Below are 8303 nucleotides of genomic sequence, written 5' to 3' on the forward strand. Positions count from 1 at the left end.
TAATAAAAAATATCGATAAGCTAACGCTGCGAGGAACACAATTTATAAATGGATTTCGCATTCAATATCTACGCGAGACGTGCAGGCACAATATTGTGAGGAAAAGAAGGGAAGAAGATAAAGGAAACCACGCAATCCTTCTGTCCTCAATCCAAGTTTTAGCACAGCGTTCACTTGAAACTCTTGGATAGTCATCTGGCAACCGCTGGGTAATGAGCCACACAGCGACTTCTTTGGCACCTGTAAAATAAGTTGCCAGTGAAAAACGTAAGAATATTTCAGTATTGAAACTCGCATTTTGCGATCCTTGCATACGTACAAAGGACTATAACTTACGGATATGAACCTGGAATATCCCGACCCTCTATAGGGAAGGCCCCTCTTTCCAACTGGCAGAAGACCTCAATAAATGTAGGGCTGATATCACCGTCATTCAGGAAATATGATGAACAGCACAAGGCTGCTTTAAAAGAGCATGATTTCTACTACAGCTGTCATGGAAATAGGTGTCAATGCAATTTTGTGGTTAGCAAGAGACTGTTCAAATCAATCAATCGATTCACACCGGTGAACGAAAGGCTTGCTACAATCCGTGTGAAGGGAACATTTTTCAACATCACCCTAATTTGTGCGCACGTGTAGAGAGAAGAAAAGGATGACTTGACCGAAGATACCTTCGCGAAATCGGAGAAAATTTATGTTGTTCCGACCACAACATTAAAATTATTCTCCAACGGACAATTTTTTCAACGGTCGAATAATTCAGCCGATTTGTAATTGATTTCGCTGTGGCGCGGAATATGGTAGTATGTTAAATATTCAGCCAAATCGTGTGCCTTTTCAATATTGCTTTTCGCCCATTCATTATTATCTTTTTTTAATGGAGGATTATGAGTGATCGGTCTTTTATATTTTTTCATAGCTTTCCAGAGAGAATAGTTAGTTTTGCTATCATATGTCAAGTTTGTAAGATATTTCTTAAGCTTGTAAAGCAATGCGTTTTACTCTCTAGGTCATTTATACTTCGTATTTTGCAGGATAGGTCAATATTTTCATTTATCTGGGCCTTAAAATAATTCCAGTCTGTTAGACGGTTTGTTAGTGGCGGTTTAGGTAGCGTAGATAGAATGTTACATCCTTAAGTAAGCAATATTGGAGAATGGTCAGAATTTAAGTCAAGTCCTGTTTTAACTTCAATGTCTCTTTTTTGAATTTTATTTACAATAAAGAAATCAATGACATCTGGTAATTTATTTCTATCAGATAGCCAGCATGTTGGAGAGCCAGTGGAGAGAACTTCAAAACCTGTGGCCTGATATGCTTTAAGTAATTCTTTACCCTTTGTGGTATTTAGTCTTGACCCCCATTGAACATTTTTTGCGTTAAAATCACCACCAATTATTGTTTTATGTTTGTGTAATTTTAATAGATCTATGTATTGTTCATATTTTACGTTATGTCTTGGTGGAATATAGATGGACGTTATTTGTATTTTGGAACCACTCTCTTCAACTGCAACGGTTGTTGCCTGGAACTCTTCATTAGAGAGTTTATTATCTTGATAATGCTTAATGTTGGATTTAATTATAACGGCACTTCCGCCTCTAGCATTATTGCTTGGATGAATAGTATGATAAATATTATAGTTTTTAAAATTGATATACGATTCTTTTGTAAAATGAGTTTCGCTTATTAGGCATATGTCTATATTTTCTGTTAGCAGAAGTAATTCTTATTCGTTTTTGTGTTGAAGCAAACCATTTGCGTTCCATTCCATAATTTTAAGAGCAATCATACAGATGTACAATTATGTTTTTGTTCTAAGTTGTCTAGGCGATTTTCTATTGCCATTAGTTTTTCAAGAATAACAGAGAGGAAATTTGTGATTCATCAGATATATTTATTTTTTGGGCTACGGAGGTTGTTGGCTTAATAGCGTCTGCATATGATACTTTAGCGATTCTTCGACTTGTGTATACTATTGGTCTTTCGATATTATCTGTTTGAACTGGGACAGGAACTTTTTTTTTGTTTTTTGGTCTCTTAATTTTTGAAGCTCCTTTGCGACTAAACAACCGCGATATGACGCTGGGTGTTGCTCCCCACAGTTGCAACATTTTGGGTGACTATCATCGGGTTTTTCACAATTTATAGTTTCATGCTTACCTGCACATTTCACACACCTAGGCTGCTTTTGACAGTAGTTTTTTGGTATGGTTGAAAGATTGACATTTGGTGCACTGCGGGATAAGTTTAGAGGGTTTTATTGTTTCTATAGATACTATTGTGTTTAATATTTCTTTGATTTCATGGATTTTGTTCGTATCTTCTACTGACTCAAAGGTTAAGATGAACATATCCAGAGGTTTCTTGGTTTTAAATTGTAGCTTATTAAGTGCGCTGACAATTTTTAAAACCCTTTTCTGTAAGGTCGCCTACAATATCTTCAGGGTCGCATAAGTGATGCAGGTTTTTTTTGCTATAACTCTTATTGGTCTAACCTGTTTATGTTCATAAGAGTGCCATGAGAGATTTGCTTCATTTAGAGCTCGAGTTACTTCCCGATAATCTCCGTGTGGTGGCGGGATAAGAATACCACCTCAGTTTGTCTCTGCTTGTCGTAAAAGGCGACTAAAAGAGAAAATGCACAGGTTAAAGTAGAACTTCTACGATTCCTGGTAAGTCGTGAGGGCGCACAGGTCAAAGTAGCTTGCTACGATTCCTGATAAGACGACCCTTCTGCTAGCAGGTCGGCCCGGCATTTGCTCAGGCCCTGCTAAGTTGACCAGCCTTCGGGAAGTGCGACTATCTATCAGGTCAACTGTCAAGCGATAAGTACGGTCATGTCTCTGCTTATCGTTTGACGCAGATAGTCGGGCGGGGTGAAGGAAAACACCCTTTTAGTGAATGAGCAGTGAGAATGATTGTATGAATGTGTGAATAAATGGATTGTGTGCATTAGAAATAAAACCCCCCAAACTAAGGTGGAACAGCTACGCCTTTAGCTTGGCTGCTGGGGTAGAAGCAGTCTTAGTAGCGAACTCAGGATACCTGGCGACCTCCTGTTTTAAACAGCCTTACCTGTGCAATGCGAAGCTCTCCGCAGGTGGACATATCTCTCTTCGCAACTCGTGGGAATCAAAATTGATAAACAAATTTTAAATATACCAACTCAAGGCGAAGTGGTTGATGCTGATAAGGTGGACAATGAGGCCTCACAGGTCGAGCTGATAGCCTTAGCTTCAGATACCACAACGCATGACGGTCATGAGACCAACAAAATGGTGGACGAAGAAGCCCCGCAAGAGGCTGAGCCGTTAACCAAAACAGTTGGAAACATGACAAAGACTGATCTCGACTTGGCCGAGCGTATCCGTCTGAACAAGAGGGAGAAGCAGAAGCGAAGAAGAGAGAGGCAAAAGGCTGCAAAAGCCATAAGATCGGTTGAACAACTAGCCGATCGACTCAGCGGACTATCGCATGTGGAATCGTCGCTGGAGGAAGAGCAGCTAGCAAAGAGGTATAAGGGCGGATGCCCGGAAGCTCCGACAGCAAGCTCAACTCCGTCAGCTAGAATCACAGGCGATAACTCTGATGGTGGACAACCAGTAAAGGATGTCAGCCAAGCTGAATCGACAGTCAAAGATCCAACCAGTGCACGAGGTGGAGTACCTTATCAGGCACTCAACCGACCCGCATTGGTTGGTAAAAGGACTGTTGGGCGGCGTGGTGGACAACCTTTAGCGGCTGATAACCAGAAGAGAACGCAAAACGGAACTGGGGTTAAAAAAGGCGGAAAACCCATACAGTGTGTTAACCAACCAAAACAAGGCAAACAACTTATAACTGTTGTTAACCAAGTGGGGCCCCAGACCAGTACAGCGGACCATCTACCTAGCACAAGTAAGGCTGCAAATAAACAGAATTACGACAAGCGGGCAGTAGGAGACGCAAAGGATAGCCCTGCCCATAAGAGGTCCTATGCCCAGTTCGCTGGGACGGATCTCAATATGGGCATCACCGATTCAAGAGTCGAAGGACCTCTTGGCGAGAAACACTTAGTTGCTTTTAAAGCATCGTTGTTGAACGCCGTGGAGTCCTTAGATGGCGGAATAGGTGACATAGGGTTTGTTGGCAACGCTCGCCTTGAGGATGGGTACATTACCATTAAGTGAAAGAACCAACAGTCAAAGGCATGGCTAATCAGCACGGTAACTAAGTTGGAAGGCCTTTGGCCTGAAGCTAAGCTGACGGCTGACACGCTAACGGCGTTGCGCAACGAAAGAAGATTACTTATTTTTGTGTACGACTCTACCGTAGGCAAGGAAAGTATTCTTAGCAGACTGCAGAAGCAAAACAGCTGTGTTAAGGACACTTCAAAGTGGAGAGTTACTAACTTCAACAAGTTTGGCGAGGAGAGCAGTGCTGGCGTCAGGCTCACAGTGTGGTGCCCGAAAGAAGACGCGGAGGCGATTAAGACCGCAGGGGGTAGGCTCAACTGTGGTCTTGATCAAGCCAAAGTGAAATTCTAAAGGGATGCACGACGAGCAATACAACGCCTCTGGTATGGGGCTAGCGGGTCTGTGTAGACCGTTAGGGAGGCGGGTGGGCCCATACCAGAAAAACATAAAGGTTGAACAACTGAATATTCATCACAGTAAAGCAGCATCAGCAATGATCCTGCGACACTTTGACGAAGAAAAGTTGGACATACTACTGATTCAAGAGCCCTGGATTGTTCAAAACGCTATTATGGGACTTGGTACATCAGTTGCCACGCTGTTCTTTCCACAGGCAGCTGGTAAAATAAGGACATGCATAATGGTGAGGAAGGGGATACAATGCATCCAATTGCCTCATCTATGCTCACCAGATCTTACTACGGTAAGAGTAGGGAGTGATGCAAATACCTTTATCGTGGCGTCAGCCTATCTACCATACGACTCTACTGAACCACCTCCCAGTCAGGAGGTAATCAGACTGATGGAGTATTGTAGGACGAAAAGGCTAGAAATTGTCATAGGATGTGATGCGAACGCACACAACATTGTGTGGGGTAGCAGCGATAGTAACAACAGAGGGGAATCTCTCCTCGAGTTTGTTGAAAAATACAATCTGATGATTGTAAACAGGGGGTTAGAACCCCCTGCAGCATCAGCAATGATCCTGCGACACTTTGACGAAGAAAAGTTGGACATACTACTGATTCAAGAGCCCTGGATTGTTCAAAACGCTATTATGGGACTTGGTACATCAGTTGCCACGCTGTTCTTTCCACAGGCAGCTGGTAAAATAAGGACATGCATAATGGTGAGGAAGGGGATACAATGCATCCAATTGCCTCATCTATGCTCACCAGATCTTACTACGGTAAGAGTAGGGAGTGATGCAAATACCTTTATCGTGGCGTCAGCCTACCTACCATACGACTCTACTGAACCACCTCCCAGTCAGGAGGTAATCAGACTGATGGAGTATTGTAGGACGAAAAGGCTAGAAATTGTCATAGGATGTGATGCGAACGCACACAACATTGTGTGGGGTAGCACCGATAGTAACAACAGAGGGGAATCTCTCCTCGAGTTTGTTGAAAAATACAATCTGATGATTGTAAACAGGGGGTTAGAACCTACCTTCGTTGACGCACGAAGGTCAGAAGTTATTGACCTAACCCTGTGCTCAGGCGCAATGACACAGAAAATTGAGAAATGGAGGGTCGCTGATAGACTAACAATGTCGGATCATCGGGCTATACACTTTGAAATACTCTGTCGTCCGAAACGCACTAATAGTCAGAGGCTAGTAAGAATTCCTGAGAATACTAATCAGGTAACTTACTTGACGCTGTTGACGGAATTATTACAAAACAGGCCATTGAGGAAACTCAAGACCACATGGAATGTAGAGACAGAAGTCAAAGCAATTACTGCTGCGATGATTAATGCATTCGAAAACGCTTGTCCCCAAACTAGCATTGCAGAAAAGTCATCGACACCTTGGTGGAGTCAGGATCTTGATGTAATAAAAAAGGAGACAAGGGAAGCCTTTAATAAATACATGAGGGAGAAGAACTCCGAATCATGGGACTTGTATAAGGCCAAAAATCGTGAATTTAAGAAAGCACTACGCAAGCGGAAACGGGAGTCGTAGAGGAATTTCTGTTCGAGCATGAAGGGGACCTCTGAAGTAAGTCGGTTACAAAAGATGGTCACCAAAGATCCGGTCTCAAGACTTGGTTTAATCCGAAAGAAGGATGGTACAATGACGGAGACAGTAGGTGAGTCATTGAGTACTCTCATGGAGATCCATTTTCCAGGAAGCTTCAAATTTGATGATCACTAGCCATCTCCCTAAAGGGGAATGAACAGAGAGGAAAGATTTGATGCAGAACGGATAGTGACCATAAATGCAGTTAGGAATGCCATTTTGACATTCGCTCCATTTAAGTCACCGGGGTTGGATGGCATATTTCCAGCACTCCTGCGATGGGGAATTGACCTGCTCGCAGTTAGGCTCACGGAGATATTCAGGACGTCACTGGCAACAAGGTACGTCCCTAAAGCTTGGAGAGAGTCAAGGGTGACTTTTCTACCAAAGCCAGGAAAAAAGGATTACACAGAAGCAAAGTCATTCAGGCCAGTTAGCCTTACCTCTTTCATGCTTAAAGCTATGGAAAAGGTAATAGTGGACTACCTAGAATGCACCACGCTAATGAAATATCCTTTAAGCAGATGTCAACATGCCTATAGGGCGGGGAGATCAACAGAGACTGCCCTGCACGAAGTCGTGAGGACAGCTGAGAGAGAACTGACTTCAGGAGGCATTTCGATGGCCATCATGATGGACATCGAAGGAGCCTTTGACAAAGTAAGCTTTGATAAATTAAAATCTGCTCTAGCTGACCGAGAAGTCGGTTCAATCATTATTGGATGGATAGATTTCATGTTAAGGCAAAGAGCAGTAAACCTACAAAATGGAAGACATGAACTGAGAGGTAGAGCAGTCAAAGGCTGCCCACAGGGAGGGGTGCTTTCACCATTTCTGTGGAACGTGACCATAGACTCTCTACTTCAACAGCTTGACTTCAAAGGCATACAAACAATTGGGTATGCAGACGATATAGCACTGATGGTGAATGGCAAGTTCCCAGACACCATTAGAAACGTGATGAGAGGTGCTCTCAAATGCGTCGAAAAATGGTGTAGGGAACAAGGCCTGGCCACGAAATCAGACACTATCCTCTTCACGAGGAAGAGAAGTCTGTCAATGGAGCCTTTACAACTTTTTGATAATAACATTCGCATATCAAAGTCGGTGAAGTATCTAGGTGTTATCCTAGATAATAAACTGACTTGGAATGAATATGTGGATGAAAAGATCAGGAAAGCGAAAAGAGCTCTATTTCAATGTAAGAGAGTGTGCGGAAGACGATGGGGGATATCCCCAAAATCGATGCACTGGATCTATACCATGATGGTCAGACCTATTATAACATATGCGTCAGTTGTCTGGTGGTGTAAAGTTACCCAAAAGACAATAAAGACGAAGTTAGATAGAGTCCAGCGACTAGCCTGTGTTGGAATAACAGGCGCTATGCGAACTATACCAACACCGGCATTAGAGGCGATGCTAGGCTTGCTTCCGTTGGATTTACATATAAAGAAAACGGCGGCACTGGCAGCAATTCGCATGAACCGGAGCTCCACGTGGAACAACTTCGGAAAATTAGTGGGCCATCGTAAGATTCTTGATCTCGTCCAGGCCGCGGTCAAGGAAACGCAGATGCCATTGGAGACTATGAGGAGGGTTTATGGGGCAGAAGTGTCCTACAGAACACTGATAGTAGACGGCCTTCTACATAATGAATGTGGAAGGAATGACATTTGCATATTTACCGATGGCTCCTTAATGGATGGCAGAGCTGGTGCTGGGGTTTACTCGAAAGAGCTAAATCTAACGTGCACTCTACATCTAGGAATATATGTTTCCGTCTATCAAGCGGAACTTATGGCGGTCTCACATGCTCTGGATCACCTATTGGATTGTCAGGTATATCAGAAAAAGATTCTGATAGCGCTGGACAACCAAGCAGTTATCAAAAGCATGCAAAAGACATACATAACTAACAGCTTAGTACAAGAATGTGTAACGAAGCTCATGGAATGTGCTCATGGAAATGAGATGACGATCATGTGGGTTAAAGGACACATCGGTATTGAGCAAAACGAGAAGGCAGATGAACTTGCAAAGCAAGGATCAAGCCATATTTTCTGTGGCCCGGAGCCCAGAATACCATTGGGGTA

Source organism: Teleopsis dalmanni, chromosome 2 (genome assembly GCF_002237135.1).
Source record: "Teleopsis dalmanni isolate 2A chromosome 2, ASM223713v2, whole genome shotgun sequence".
In the NCBI taxonomy this organism is placed as follows: domain Eukaryota; kingdom Metazoa; phylum Arthropoda; class Insecta; order Diptera; family Diopsidae; genus Teleopsis; species Teleopsis dalmanni.